This window comes from Ornithorhynchus anatinus, chromosome 4 (genome assembly GCF_004115215.2).
Source record: "Ornithorhynchus anatinus isolate Pmale09 chromosome 4, mOrnAna1.pri.v4, whole genome shotgun sequence".
Taxonomy (NCBI): domain Eukaryota; kingdom Metazoa; phylum Chordata; class Mammalia; order Monotremata; family Ornithorhynchidae; genus Ornithorhynchus; species Ornithorhynchus anatinus.
In genome coordinates this window covers 15,302,205-15,317,757 of record NC_041731.1, presented here as the reverse complement: position 1 = coordinate 15,317,757, position 15,553 = coordinate 15,302,205, and the positions used below count along the sequence as shown (strand labels likewise).

Here is a 15,553-nt window from a genome sequence, read left to right as displayed (position 1 = left end):
TGCTCCCTTTATTCACCCCCTTCCCCTCCCTCCTCCCCCCCAGCTCCACAGCATTTAGGTAAATATCTATAATTTATTTGTATTAATGTTGGTATCCCCCTCTAGACTTGTAAGTTCACTGTGGGCAGGGAACATGTCTACCAACTCTGTTCTATTATACTCTTCCGAGTGCTTAGCGCCACACTCTGAACACAGTAGTAATAATAATAGTATTTGTTAAGCTCTTATTATATGCCAAGTATTGTTCTCAGCACTGGGATAGAAAGAAGGTATCTGAGCAGAAACAGACCATTTCTATTTAGCTTTCCCATTCCTTGAATACAATTCCCTTTTTTTCCGTGTTTCAGGATCCATGCCCAATCATACACTAAAATCCCCCATGATTATGACCCCATCAGGTTTTAAAGATGATATAATGAATTTATCCGGCTCATTATGGATTTTTTTTCTTTCTCTTCAGTGCTACTTGGGGCATAGGGGTTTATAGTCGTAGCTAAGGACTTTTGTATTTTGAGACAAGAATAGGGGATGAAGTTAATCACTTATGACTCTGGGCAAATTTTGAAGACCAAAGATTAAGATCTGCTTGATTGCAAATCCAAACCCTGAGTGTGCCACTTTGAAGAGGGGAGGCCTCTCTGAAGAAGGTGAGTTCAGCACTTGTCTCTGATTTGTCTGTCATCAGCTAGTCTGGTCTCATTCAGTGCGGAGATATTAACTCCATATCTAGTCAGTTCACAGTCAACTAAAGCTGTCTTTTTTGCATACTTGCTCTTATCACTGATTAAACAACACAACCTGTTAATGTATTTAACATACCAAAATGAAAGAAAAAAAGAAAGAAATTTGGGGTTTGGGTTTCCTTTTTCCAAATGATCCTCGATGGTATTTACTGGGAATCATATTACTGGTTACTGGGTTTGCAAACTGAGACTAAATCAGATATCTTGTGAGATACTGGAAATCTGTACCAAGGTGGACACTTGAGAGCTATTAGTTCCCAAAGTTAGTCTGTCATGAACAACCCTCTTATTGCTTTCAAAACTAAATCAAGTTTTCCAAATCATTTTAGTCATAGACCAGATTTCCATTACGTGAAGTATTTTTGGCATCAGATTTACCCTTGTTGCTCTATTGCATCAGAAGTATCCTCGATGCATCTTATTACTATTTTTGTCTTTTCTTTTTCCTTCCTACTACGTCTTTGTATTGAGCTATTGTTAGAAGGCCACCTTATGATTTCTATGAGTCACTCTCTCTTCAAAATGTCCATGCTGTATGATTCTAAAAGGAATCAGCAGACATGTGTTAGGAGCCAGAGCAGAAAGGATATCTGACAAAGCAGAACAAAAGAAAGGTGTTCAGCAAGAAAGCTTGTAATGGAAACTCAGTTTTGCTCATGTATTTCCAGCATTAGCTATTGTTAGATTTTTCACTTTACTATGCAAGTATAAGACAGGAGAATTTTGAAGAGTTAGACAGGTTTGAGGAACTATGTTCAGGTATAATTCTTAAGTATTCAATGTAATCACAGCTCTAAAAGGGCTTTCTAGACTAAACCTTTTTTTTTTCCCCTATGGGTCCTCAGCATTTGCATTGACTATGCACTTACCTATGTACCCCTTAAGCACTTTGATAATCACCCCAACCCCAAAGTAAATAGGTAATTATTCTTATACTCTACTATTTCCCTTAACCCTATAGACTGTAAGCTTCTTGTGGACAGGGATTGTATCTACCAACTCAATCAATCAGTCGTATTTACTGAGTGCTTATGGTGTGCATAGCACTGTATTAAGCACTTGTGAAAGTACAAGATAAAACACTTGTACTTTCCCAAGCATTTAGTATCGTGCTCTGCACACATTAAGCACTCAATAAATAACATGGATTGACTGATGGATAATATTTCTCATAGTCTCCAAGTCCCTATCTCTTAATATCAAGATATTAAATGGAGCTTCTATTGTGTGAAGACCTGGGAGCAAATATGCTGTCTAAGACTTCCTTATTGTCAAGATTGGTAAATCCCATCCCCTTCTCAGTCAATTATCAGTACTTATTTAGCACCCACTTCATGCTGAACCCTGCACTAAGCACTTAGAAGAATACAATGGGCATAACAGACATGATCCCTGCCCTGAAAAGGAGTTGACAGTTTAATGGCAGAGACAGGTAGAGAATGAATTACTGTGGAAGGAAAAAGAGTATGGAAAGCTGGAAAGGTGAATAGGTGTTTAAAAGTAACGTATGTACACTTGAAGTTCATTATGGGCAGGGAGTGTGACATATGATACTCACCCAAATGCTTACTGTAGTGCTCTTCACAAAGTAAGTGCTCAATAAATACAATTGATTGATTGAAACTGTTCTACAGCTGGGTATTAGTGCATTCATCCTGAGGTTGCTGTTGGGAGTATGTGACCTTAGGAGAGAAAATTAATCCAGGAATTCTTCTGGAGGAGGAGGGATGTCAGGAGGGTTTTGAAAATGGTAGATATTGTGATCTAATGGATTGGAAGAATCAGGGTAAAACAGACAGAAGAGGGGGTAAGAGCAAGAAGTTAGAAGTGGGAGAGTCTTGTGGAAGAAGCAATAAGTTAAGCTGTGGTGTAATGGAAGATGAGAGCTGTTAAGTAGGAAGGAGAGAATTCCTTAAAGCCAATGGTCAGGAGCCGACCTCACACACTTCAAATTTATCCTTTCCTGCCTTAACTCTGCCCTCTCCTCCGCCAGGCAAAGCTTCTTCTCCTCCTTCATCGACACCCATGCCCGTCACCCCCGCCGATTGTTCCGGACCTTTAACTCTCTCCTTAGGCCCCCTGTTCCTCCCCCTCCCCCATCTCTCACCCCCAATGATCTGGCCACCTATTTCCTCACGAAAATCAACACGATCAGGTCTGAACTCCCCAAAGTCACCCCTCCGCCTCTCCCCTCCCCCTCACCAACCCCCTCCCCTACTTTCCCATCCTTCCCTGCAGTATCCTCAGAGGAGATCTCCTCCCTCCTCGCAAGTGCCACCCCCTCCACCTGCGCCTCGGACCCCATTCCCTCTCACCTTCTTAAAACCATCGCCCCTGCCCTCCTACCTTCCTTAACTTCTATTTTTAACCACTCAATCTCCAAGGGCTCCTTCCCCTCTGCCTTCAAACATGCCCACGTCTCCCCCATCCTAAAAAAACCCGCTCTCGACCCCACTTCCCCCTCCAGTTATTGTCCTATCTCTCTACTACCCTTCCTTTCCAAAATCCTAGAACGAGTCATCTACAATCGATGCCTAGAATTCCTTAACTCCCATTCTCTCCTAGACCCCCTCCAATCTGGCTTCCGTCCCCTCCACTCTACCGAGACTGCTCTCTCTAAGGTCACCCATGACCTCCTTCTTGCCAAATCCAATGGCTCCTACTCCATTCTAATCCTCCTTGACCTCTCTGCTGCCTTTGACACTGTCGACCATCCCATCCTCCTCCATACCTTATCTCACCTTGGCTTCACGGACTCCGTCCTCTCCTGGTTCTCCTCTTACCTCTCTGGCCGATCATTCTCGGTCTCCTTCACTGGAGCCTCCTCCCCCTCCCATCCTTTAACTGTTAGAGTTCCTCAAGGGTCAGTTCTTGGCCCTCTTTTGTTCTCCATTTATACTCACTCCCTCGGTGAACTCATTCGCTCTCACAGCTTTGACTACCATCTCTACGCAGATGACACGCAGATCTACATCTCTGCCCCTGTCCTCTCCCCCTCCCTTCGGGCTCGCATCTCCTCCTGCCTCCAGGACGTCTCCACCTGGATGTCGGCCCGCCACCTAAAACTCAACATGAGCAAGACTGAGCTCCTCATCTTCCCTCCCAAACCCGGTCCTCTCCCAGACTTCTCTATCACCGTGGATGGCACGACCATCCTTCCCGTCTCTCGGGCCCGCGATCTGGGTGTCATCCTTGACTCATCCCTCTCGTTCACCCCACACATCCTATCCGTTACCGAGACCTGCCGGTTTCACCTCTACAATATCGCCAAGATCCGCCCTTTCCTCTCCACCCAAACGGCTACCTTACTATTACGGGCTCTCGTTATATCCCGGCTAGACTACTGTGTCAGCCTTCTCTCTGACCTCCCTTCCTCCTCTCTCGCCCCGCTCCGGTCTATTCTTCACTCCGCTGCCCGGCTCATCTTCCTGCAGAAACGATCTGGACATGTCACTCCCCTTCTTAAACAACTCCAGTGGTTGCCTATCGACCTCCGCTCCAAAGAAAAACTCCTCACTCTAGGCTTCAAGGCTCTCCATCACCTTGCCCTTCCTACCTCTCCTCCCTTCTCTCTTTCTACCGCCCATCCCGCATGCTCCGCTCCTCCGCCGCCCACCTCCTCACCGTCCCTCGGTCTCGCCTAGCCCGCCGTCGACCCCTGGGTCACGTCCTCCCGCGGTCCTGGAACGCCCTCCCTCCTCACCTCCGCCAAACTGATTCTCTTTCCCTCTTCAAAACCCTACATTAAAATCACCTCCTCCAAGAGGCGTTCCCAGACTGAGCTCCTCTTCCCCCCTACTCCCTCTGCCATCCCCCCTTTACCTCTCCGCAGCTAAAGCCTCATTTTCCCCTTTTCCCTCTGCTCCTCCACCTCTCCCTTCCCATCCCCACAGCACTGTACTCGTCCGCTCAACTGTATATATTTTCGTTACCCTATTTATTTTGTTGATGAATTGTACATCGCCTTGATTCTATTTAGTTGCCATTGTTTTTACGAGATGTTCTTCCCCTTAACGCTGTTTATTGCCATTGTTCTTGTCTGTCCGTCTCCCCCGATTAGACTGTAAGCCCGTCAAACGGCAGGGACTGTCTCTATCTGTTGCCGACTTGTTCATCCCAAGCGCTTAGTACAGTGCTCTGCACATAGTAAGCGCTCAATAAATACTATTGAATGAATGAATGAATGAGTTCCTGCTATGGGAGGGAGAGTCAAGCAGAGGAATACCCATTCCATTCCTAGCTTGGGCAGTGGTTAGCAAATAGAAGGCAACAATGTAAATCAAAATTCACCTGTGCTGGTCATCAGCAGCAGAGGAGAGAGTTGAGGGTGGAGACTCAAGTTTACTGAGCGGAAGAAGGCAATGATAAGCCACTTCCATAATTTTACCAAGAAAACTCTATGGATATATTACCAGAATGATTGCAGATGGAGGAGGGGCAATCTGGGAGAGATGTGTCCAAGGAGTCCTTATGGGTTGGAAATGACTGGACAGCACAAAAGATAGATTCTAAATCCCATTTTTTACAAGTCAATATTAATATATTTTCATTTTTCAAAGATTCTGTGAAATATGAATGACAATCTCAATAGTTTGAGCAATTTAATATACTATGTGTATGTTACCCAATAATGTAAATACTGCTTCCATGAACAATTTCTGAGCTTGATTTACTGTTTAAAATGTGTCATGCAGTTTGCTAAGTCCTATAAAAAGAGTATATATATGGTATGAAATATGTCTTCGCTTAAGTCCTATATTGGATATTTTCAATATAAGTAATAAAACATCAATATTATAATGATGAGTAATGTTGATACTACAATATGAAAATTTCAATTCCTAGGTAGTAAGATAAGCTCCAGCTTTTATAAATATTGCCACCTTGAAAAACTATTCTGGAGATTAATTACTTCTACATTAGAAATTTCTTTCTTGGTTCTAGTGACTGTACCTTAGTCCTGGGGAGAACAAACATGACAGAATGGAATCCAGAGTTTAATTAAAGAATATGAAACTCCAGATCCCATCCTACCATAGGATTGAAAATGAGATCCAGTGTTTTAGCTATCACATTTGGGTCCAAAATGAATGTGTCTGCCAACTCTGTTGCATTTTACTCTCTCAAACATTTAGTAAAGTGTTCTGCACATATTAAGTGCTCAATAAATAGCACTGATGATGATGAAATTATTGCCAATCAATGTGGCATCCAGAATAAATGACTATCACCTATATTAACTAAAAATTCCTGGACAGACCTTTGAATTCCCATAATGATGTTGATATGTCTTAAATGCTGTTTGACAAGTACTGTGGTAGGCAAAAGATAATCAGATCATATCCAGAACCTACCTCAAAAAAGGATCACAGTCTAAGAGGGAAGGAGAATAGGTATTTTGTTGCTGTTTTTCAGAGGAGGAAAATGAGACACAGAGAAGGTAAGTAACTTTTACAAGGTCTTATAGCAGGCAAGTGGTGAAGCCAGGACTTAAACTCAGATGCACTGATTGCCAGTCCTGTACTTTTCCCCACTAGGCTACACTATCTCTACATCACAAGACTGTTGAGATTTCCTCATGTCCTCCTCTTTCATGTCCCTTATTCTATTCTTGTTTGTTGTCACATCCCTTTTTATTCCCATCATCTTGTTTTGGGATATAACCTTCTGGTTTCTGGGCTTGTATCCACAGTAGGCTTTTTTTGGAATTTGTGAAGCACTTACTATGTGCCAGGACCCCTCTCAGGATCACATCTGGAGGGTCTCCAGTACCCTACTAGTCTAAGTTAAAGGAGGGGGAGTCAAGCAGAGGCATACCCATTCCATTCCTAGCTTGGGCAGTGGCTAGTGAGTAGAAGACAATCTGCTACAAGTCAAAACTCACCTGTGCTGGGCAGCAATGGTTTAGGAGAGAGTCGAGGGTCGAAACTCAGGTTTACTGTCCAAAAGAAAGTAAATCACTCTTGTACTTTTAGCAAAAAAAAGCTCTATGAATACGGTACCCGAACAATTGCAGGAGGAGGTGGGATACTCTGGGAAAGAAGTGTCCATGGAGTTGAAATGGGACAGAGACAAGACATAACACTGTTCTAAGCACGGGGGCAAAAACAAAGTAATCAAATTAAACACAGTCCATGTCTCACATGGGGCTCACAGATTTAATTCCCATTTTACAGATGGGTAACTGAGACACAAAAGTTGAGTGACTTGCCTGGGTTCACACAGCAGACAAGTGATAGAACTGGAATTAGAACACAGGTCCTTTTGGCTCCTAGGCCTATGCTCTATCTACTAGGCCATGCTGCTTCTCTACTTCCTAATTAAAAGTCAATTTCCCCTGTTAGTGAAATTCATCCACATGGTCTTGGGTCTCTCCATTCCTTAAATTGTCTTCCCAATATGGAATGCTTCACTCTAGAACTTTATTTGGAAGCAGACATTCAGTTTGATATTCATCCTTGCTTCCATCCTTACTTGCTCCCTTTGTTCATTCTTCTGAACAGCCACTTGCCTACAAAAAGAGGGATGTTGGTTTTCCACCTATTGCAGGGAGGATTAAATAGGGTCAGGTATTAAGTGGAATTATACAGGTAGTTTAGACAGAGTTCAAGCTAAATTGTCCTCACATGAAACTCACAAGATGATTTTTTTTCTGGTTTTTTAATCACCTTCTAACTATGAATATGGTAGTTACAAGAGCTGTTGGGGTTTGTGTTACCCCATTTATAGAACACAAATACAGTTATCCAGCCAGCCAGAATTTAAGTGACAGTATTCTTCCAAACATTAATGATACCCTGATAGTCTACCGATGGGTATTGGTTTGCTGTCTCAAGGGCTGTGGTGTGTGTAATGCATTCTGATGTGTAGATGGATGTGGGCATTTGATATATTGACACAGAACTAATAACTCCATCATGCTCAAAGATTAATGGTATATTATGCTTCGTGGATGCACAGCCCATTCGTCAAATGCCTAGTTAGAAGAAGGGAAAAAAATCATTTTCCTGATTTTCCTCGGCCACGATTTTATGAATGTCATTGTTGAACTGAATGAAGCAATTTGAATATTCCAGAAGGTTTAGTGTGTAATAATAACACTTATAATGATAATGACAATAATAACAATATTAGTTAAATGCTTATGACAAGCCAAACACTGTACTAATTGCTGGCTTTGTTACAAAATGAGGAGGTTGGACACAGTCTCTGTCCCATGCGAGGCTCCTTAGTTAAATAAAGCAGTTCCTGATTTATGATGAGATGAAGAATTTATAGCATTTGATATTATATTTCACCAATAACTCTTCCTATGTTCAGTTTAAAACATCAAGTGCTGTATTTTCCAGATGATCGGAGGGAATGATTTTAGCGAATTTAATTGGGCTATTTTTTTCTGAGAGGGGAAATAACCTAACAGGATCAACATCATCATCATCAGTATTGACTGAAAAGCTAGCACTGTATTAGATGCCTGGGAGAGTGTGGTCTCTACCCTCAAGGAGTTTTCCATCTAATGGGATAAAATGCAAGTGATTAGATGCTATCATCTAAATGAGAAAATCTTGGGCTTCTGAGCTAGTCTCGCCCTAAACACAACTGGGCTGAGAAGGACAAGTGATTAGGTCCCTCAGATCACACAGGAGATGCTCAGTGAACACTAGTGACTGCTGTGTCTGGAAAGACCAATGCAATACGCCCAGGGCACATAGGACAGTACACTCACAACTAGTGGCCTATTTTGTGCTGCTGAGCGTGTTATTGCAGCACCTGATGCTCTTTCCACTTTAGCCATTTTCTACCACAACTCTCTTGAAGCTTCTGCTATAAATGTGTGGCTTCTTTCTCCCTCTAGTCTGTGAGCTCATTGGGGGCAGGGAACATGCCTACCACTCTCTTATATTGTATTCATTCATTCAACCATATGCAGAGCACTGTACTAAGCGCTAGGAAAGAACAATTCAGCAATAAAGAGAGACAGTCACTGCCTACATGGGGCTTACTCTCTCAAGTGCTTAGTACAGTATTTTGAACACAGTGAGCACTCAATAAATATGATTGGTTGCCAGTATTCTATTGGCCTACCCACAGGAAGTAAGTTAAGTGAAGAGGAAGGGTTGGATTTTAGCGATTTTATGAAAGTAGACTAGACTTTTTCTGTTCTGTAATTTCTCCCTTCTTTATATTTTCACTCTCTTTTAATTTTTTTTCCAATGGGATTTGTTAGATGTTTATGATGTGCCACGCACCGAACTAAACTCTGCACTAGATTCAAGATAATCAAGTTCAACATAGCCTGTCCCTCAAAGGACTCACAGCCTTAGTAATCTTTTCCTCTCTTTGTGCCCTCCAATGCACTACAAATCTTCTGGACTGCAAGAGGTAGATCTGAAGGAGGAAAACAAGTCCCAGAGATAGAGCTTGAGTAATGAAGAAGTAGGAGGGGGAGAAATAAGAGATAGGAGGGAAATGGAGAGAAAGTAAGAGAGGGAGGAGGAGAGGGCCAGAAATAGAAAGGGAGACAAAGTGATAAAAAAAAGTGAGTGAGAAAAGGGGTCACAGAAATAAGAAGAGAGTCAAAGAAAAAGGAAGAGAAACAGCTGTGGCAACCATTAGAAAGAGTTTTTTGTGACTGTTGGAATTTGGCAAATCAAAGTTGGATATTTCCAGGTCTGTCAGGGAATCGAGGATGAGGTCAATTTTTTTAAATGGTATTTATTAAGTACTTGTTGTGTGTCAAGCACACCTCTAAACACAGGGATAGAAACAAGTTAATCATGCCAAATACAAGTTAGTCTAACACTGAGCTCACAGTCAAGTGGGAGGGAAAACAAGTATTAAACCTACATTTTACAGTTGAGGAAACTGAGGCACAGAGACATTAAATGACTTCCACCCAGCAGTAATGTGGTGAAACTGAGATTAGTACCCAGGTTTTCTGGCTCCCACGACCATTCTTTAACCACTAGTCCACACTGCTTCTCAGTTCTGGAAAGTGGGCAGGGAATTTGTCTGCTAATTCTGTTGTATTGTACTCTCCCAAGCCCTTAGTACACAGCTCTATCAATCAAGCAATCATATTTATTGAACGTTTACTGTGTGCAGAGCACTGTACTAAGCACTCCAGAGAGTTGGATGAAACTATGTGCTCTGCCTATAGTAGGTGCTCAATAAATACGACTGATCCTTTCTCTCCACAGAAAAGCCACTCTCTCCATTCCACCCAGGCTCCAGCCTTTCAAAGTCTTACTCCAGTCCTACTCCAGCCCTTCCAGATTGCCATAATCACTTTGTTTTGCTCCTGACACACTTCCTGTTGCACCTCAGAAGCCAGCTGGTATAATCAAGTCTTTTGTTTGCTTTCACATTTCAGAGATGTGCAATACTACATCCTAGATGTTTGGAGGGGAAAAGAGAGATAAGATTCAAATCCAACTCTGAAAGAATCCTCGATGCTTTACCAATCAATGAAGCAATTGATGATAATAAAGCAATTGACTGATAATATTTGAGCACTTACTCACTGACAAGCACTGAGTAAAGTTCTTGAAAGAGTGTGTTAGATTTAGTAGACGTGATCCTTGCTCTCAAGGAGCTCACATTCTAGTGGGGAGACAGACACTAAAATAAATTACAGATAGAGGGGAACAACAGAGTTTAAAAAGTATGCTTCACTGGGGGACTTCCCAGTTGCTTAGGAGCTGAGTATTCTCACGTGTAGCCATCACTGAAATACTGAATTGGCAGTAGGGGGTGGGGAAATTCATTTATCAGATAAGTTTTCCCTGTGACGCTGTGATTTTAGACGGATGATGAAGATGGGTAGAGTAGTGGTCATCTGGATGTAGAGGGAGGGGGCATTCAGAAGGGAGGGCTGTAATTACCAATTACAGTAATTAATTACAAGTAATTATCCGACAATCTCCCCTCCTTCAAAGCCTTATTGAAGGCGCATCACCTCCAAGAGGCCTTCCCTAATTAAGCCCTCCTGTCCTCTTCTCCCATTCCTGCTGCATCGCCCTCACTTGTTCCCTTTAGTTATACCCCCCCACCCAGCCCCACAACACTCATGTATATATCTGTAATTTTATTTATTCATATTAATATCTATCTTCCCTCTGGACCATAAGGTCACTATAGGCAGGGAATCTGCCTGTTTATTGTCATAGTCTAGTCCCCCAAACTCTTGGTATAGTGCTCTGTACACAGTAGCGCACAATAAATGCAATTGAATGAATGAAATATGATTTAATGAATGAATGAAGCAAGGGATTGATGGCAAGAGAGGCAAGAACAAGACACAGTGAGTGGATTGGCTTTAAGAGGAGTAAAGTGCCAATTCTACTAATATTGCTTGCAATTTGTTCCCAATTGGGGAAGTTTTATTCAACTAATCTTCACAGGAAGTAGAGCAATCAAATAAAAAGACCTCCTCTTTGTGATTTGCTGTGATGTGCAGGTGTTGTTGAAGCGTGCCCATCTTTGCGACCTCCTCTCCAGCTAAACCGTGAAAGGCAATTGCCCATTATACGCATTTAACTCCAACTCTACATAAGGTTGATGATACATTATTTGTGAACATTCTGGCAACTCATCTAAACTAAAAGCAAACTGCCTGTGTATGAAGAAAAAAAAATAGTTGTCTGATTATTTTTTTTCTTTAAGCACTGCTTTGCCTCCCCAAGAGATCTGAGTTACATGGATAGAATTCGCATGAGAATTTCAACTCATGGCTGTGGGTCAAAACAAATCTCACTGAAATCTATCCCCGTTTATGATCGGATTCCAACTTATAGATAACCCCTAATACAACAGCACATCACTCTTCCAAAGGTTTTAACACTGTAGCAACTTTATGTGATATTCCAAAGGCTAAGAAAAGAAAAAAAAGCTGATAATTTTGTCTGCAAACTCTTTTCAACATGAATAATCTCAGCAGGAAAATCTTACATAGAATCATATTATTATAACTAATTTTATTCCACATTTTGGACAGAAGGATGTCAGTGATGCATGGTGGTCTTATGGAATAAGGTCAAAGTCCATCAATGTAAGCGACAAAATGTTCATTGGAAATTACTGGGCCTCTGAGGGCTTCAGCTTAGTTACCTGACAGAATAGTCACTGCTGTGACACTGTCTACTGAAGCATCACAAACATAGCCTCTTTCCCAGTCTGCCTCTTCCACCCAATCCTCCACCCAAGTAAGGGGGCAGGGACAAGACCTGATTGAAATGAATGGAAATATAGCATGAAGTTTGGCAATAGAGGCAGTGGGAGGCAGGAAGACCAGAGTGGCCTTCTCCTCCTACCCTGCCCTCTCCATACTGTGCCACCACCCTGTTCCATGCCTTAGCCCCTTGACCTACCCCCTGCCCTCCCACCATCATCCTCTGGTCCAGTCCCGAAAGGCAGGAGTTACAAGTTGTGGCAGTGGTTGATGGTGGCAGGGGCCAGTTAAAATATAGGCAGTAGCAAATGACTAAAAAAGTCATGGGGAGGACACGGTCTGGGATGGGGTAGCCTACGGACAGACAAGGGAGACAAGAATGGGGGGGGAGGCAAATCTGGGTGCAGGACAAGAGGAGAGAAAAAGAGCAAGCAAGGAAGCTCCCATATGTAATTTAGTTTAATGGCTGTCTTCCCTCGAAAGCAGTGTTCTTCTCTACTAATTCTATCACATTCTTCCAAGGGCTTGATGATAACAGTAATAATAATAACTTTGTTTCTCCATAGCAAGTTTATCTCCAAAGTGCTCTCATATTACTCTCACATTTTCACCCTCACAACAACCATGTAAAATAGAACGAAAGGCCGGTGTTATTATCACCATTTTGCAGGTGAGGAAATAGTGGTACGGAGAGGCTAAGTGACATGCCCAAGGTTACGGAGCGGGCTAGTGACAGACCTCAGACTTGAATTCTTATCTTTGACTTCCGACATTGAGACCTGCACCCTCCATTTTGTCACGCTGCCTCCCCTTAGAACAGTGCACATTTAATCAATGGTAATTATTGAGCACTTACTAAGAGGAGAACACTGTAATAAGCATGTGGAAGAGTACAGTACCATAGAATTGGTAGTCCCGATCCCTGCCCACAGGAGGTTAGAGTCTAGAGTGGTACTATTGACTGTTGGATTGGTTGGGTTCAGTGTCAGGGAGGTGACATGTTTATTTGGAGAATCTGCAAATAAAGAAACTCAAGGAAAAATCATTTTGGTGGGAAGTGACCTCTGTCATGCTGAAGTAGAACCTTCAATTTCTTCATTCTTAAAATGGTAGGCTACTGACTTCTGTTGAAGTGAAGTGGGGACTGAGCTCCCATGTTGATGGATAGAAGGGGGAGGCTATTCTGAAAGAGGAATGACCCCAGGAGTTCACGATGGCTTGGCATGAGTGAGGTGTCAAGATAGAAGACGGGGAACAGATGACGGCAAATTAGAGTGGGTGAGTTTGAGATGGAACCTTGTGTCTTCATGCTGTTGGATGGCATTTATATTAATATCTGCCTCCCCCTATAAAGTGTAAACACATTGTGGGCAAGGAATGTGTTTATTGTTGAATTACTCTCCCAAGTGCTGAGTACAGTGCTGGGCACACAGTAAGTGCTCAGTAACTGCGATTAATTGACTGACTGAAGTAGGGTAGAACGAGAACTCAGTAGCATTCATGTTGAAAGAGTCTTTGCAAAAGCCATAACTGATTTCCAAAAAGGTTGGAGGTGTTTCACACTCTGGATTCCATAGGCTACCAGACTTAGGAAGCTGCATCCAGAACTTGTGGCCTGTCGCCCAGACCGGCCTCCCCTCCAATCTGAGATTATGGGAGCAACACCCGCTCTGGAAGGAAAGAAGGGCAGAAGCCCCGTGTTTTTCCCTGTTCATCCTCTTTGATTTAAGATTGTGAGCCCCTGTTTGGACTAAGTAGGGTGACAATTCACTATCCATGTTCATTTTCCCAGAGGTGAGTTTAGCAGCATGTTCAAAGTCAACCAATGACCAATGTAACAAATAATCAATGTAATGTAAGCTTGTTGTGGGCAGGGAACATGTCTACTATCTCTGTTATATTGTTACGTACTCTCCCAAATGCCTAGTACAGTGCTCTACTCACAGAAAGCGCTCAGTAAATATCATCGATGATGATGATAAACTGAGAGCACTTGAAAGAATACAATGCAACAGAATTGGTAGACATGTTCCCTCCCCCAAAAGAGCTCACATTCAAGGAGAAGACAATTATTAATATGAAAACATAAATTAGAAACATGTACATAAGTTATGTGTGGCTAAGTGTGGAATCAAATATCTAAAGAGTACAAATCCAGGTGCAAATAATCAAATAAAGGATTGTACAAGGTCTATGCCTAAGATTTATAGACCTGGCAAGCTAGTACTCAATTTGAAACAAACCCAGCAGCTTTCCCCACTTGCCCAACACAGTTCATGAACAAACATGCCACATTTTGACCTACTCTCATATTTTTACCTTCCCTTGAAATATCTGTGATATTTATCCTCCAATCAATCAACCTAGAATCCACACAGTAGTTTGCAGGAAGCAACTGGAGCTATTTTGAATGTCTATTTATTTCACATTTGACTTTTGATTCCATGCGTAATCAAAACTCTCCATCCAAACCGCTATCACATTAATACAGTCACTCATCCTATTCTGGCTATATTACTGCATCAGCCTCCTTGCTGACTTTCCAACCTCCTGCCTCTCCCCACTCCATACCATACTTCACTCCACTGCCCGGATCATCTTTCTACAGAAACGTTCAGGACACATTACTCCCCTCCTCAAAAATCTCCAGTGGTTGCCTTATCCACCTCCGTATCACACAAAAACTCCTTTAAAGCATTGGCTTTAAAGCATTGCATCACCTCGGCTCTTCCTAACTCACCTCGCTTCTCTCCTTCTCCAACCCAGCCCTCACACTTCACTCCTCTGCTGCTAACCTTTTCACTGTGCCTCGATTTTGCCTTCCTGCCAACTCCTGGCCCACATCCTACCTCTGGCCTGAAAGACCCTCCACCAATTACTCTCCCCCCAATCAGAGCCTTACTGAAGGCACATCTCCTCCAAGAGGACTTCCCACACTAAGGTCCAGTTTTCCTCATTTCCCACTCTCTTCCGCATCACCCTTACATTCTCCCTTTGCTCATCCCCCCTTCACGTCCCACAGCAATTATGTATATGTCTGTAATTTTATTTATTTACAATGATGTTTGTTTATTTGTATTTATTTCTGTCTCTCCCCCCAACCCCAAGACTGTGAGCTTGTTGTGGGCAGGGATTGTCACTCTTTATTACTGTATCGTACTTTTCCAAGTGCTTAGTTCAGTACTCTGCACATGGTAAGCACTTAATAAATATGATTGAATGAATGAATGAACGTGTAACAAAAATATCCAAGATAGATTGTGAATATCTTTATTACCTATCCTGTTTAGCTGGAAAAAGTACTAATTTACCACTACGTGAAAAACCAAACTTCCAGGAAGCTCCATCTAATTCTAAAATGTTGAATATGTATTTACTGAGTGCTCACTGGTCGTAATGCACTGTTTGACTCAGTCTGCATTAAACACTTAGGGACCAAATAAGATTTCCCAGAGTGAATCTAGAAAAGAAGAAGGTATCCTGTTTGTAGCTTCTTTTATTTTGGAGAATCTCCTCTGTTCTAATTATCACTCTCACTCCATTTTTTTAAAAAAAGAAAAATGAATTCACTCATTTGCACTGCCAGAGAGGCTCAAAGCAAACTTCTTAGGGGAAAGAAATATTTGTGTGCCAGAGAAGC

General features: G+C 42.3%; 1 non-coding gene across 1 annotated transcript; it reads left to right on the top strand.

The window, feature by feature from the left end:
- The first annotated feature begins 6,479 nt into the window (after nucleotides 1–6,479).
- On the top strand, nucleotides 6,480–6,617 carry LOC114811654. The gene has a single exon (XR_003759350.1). It is a non-coding gene; the product is annotated as a small nucleolar RNA SNORA7 (small nucleolar RNA).
- Nucleotides 6,618–15,553: the final 8,936 nt, after the last annotated feature.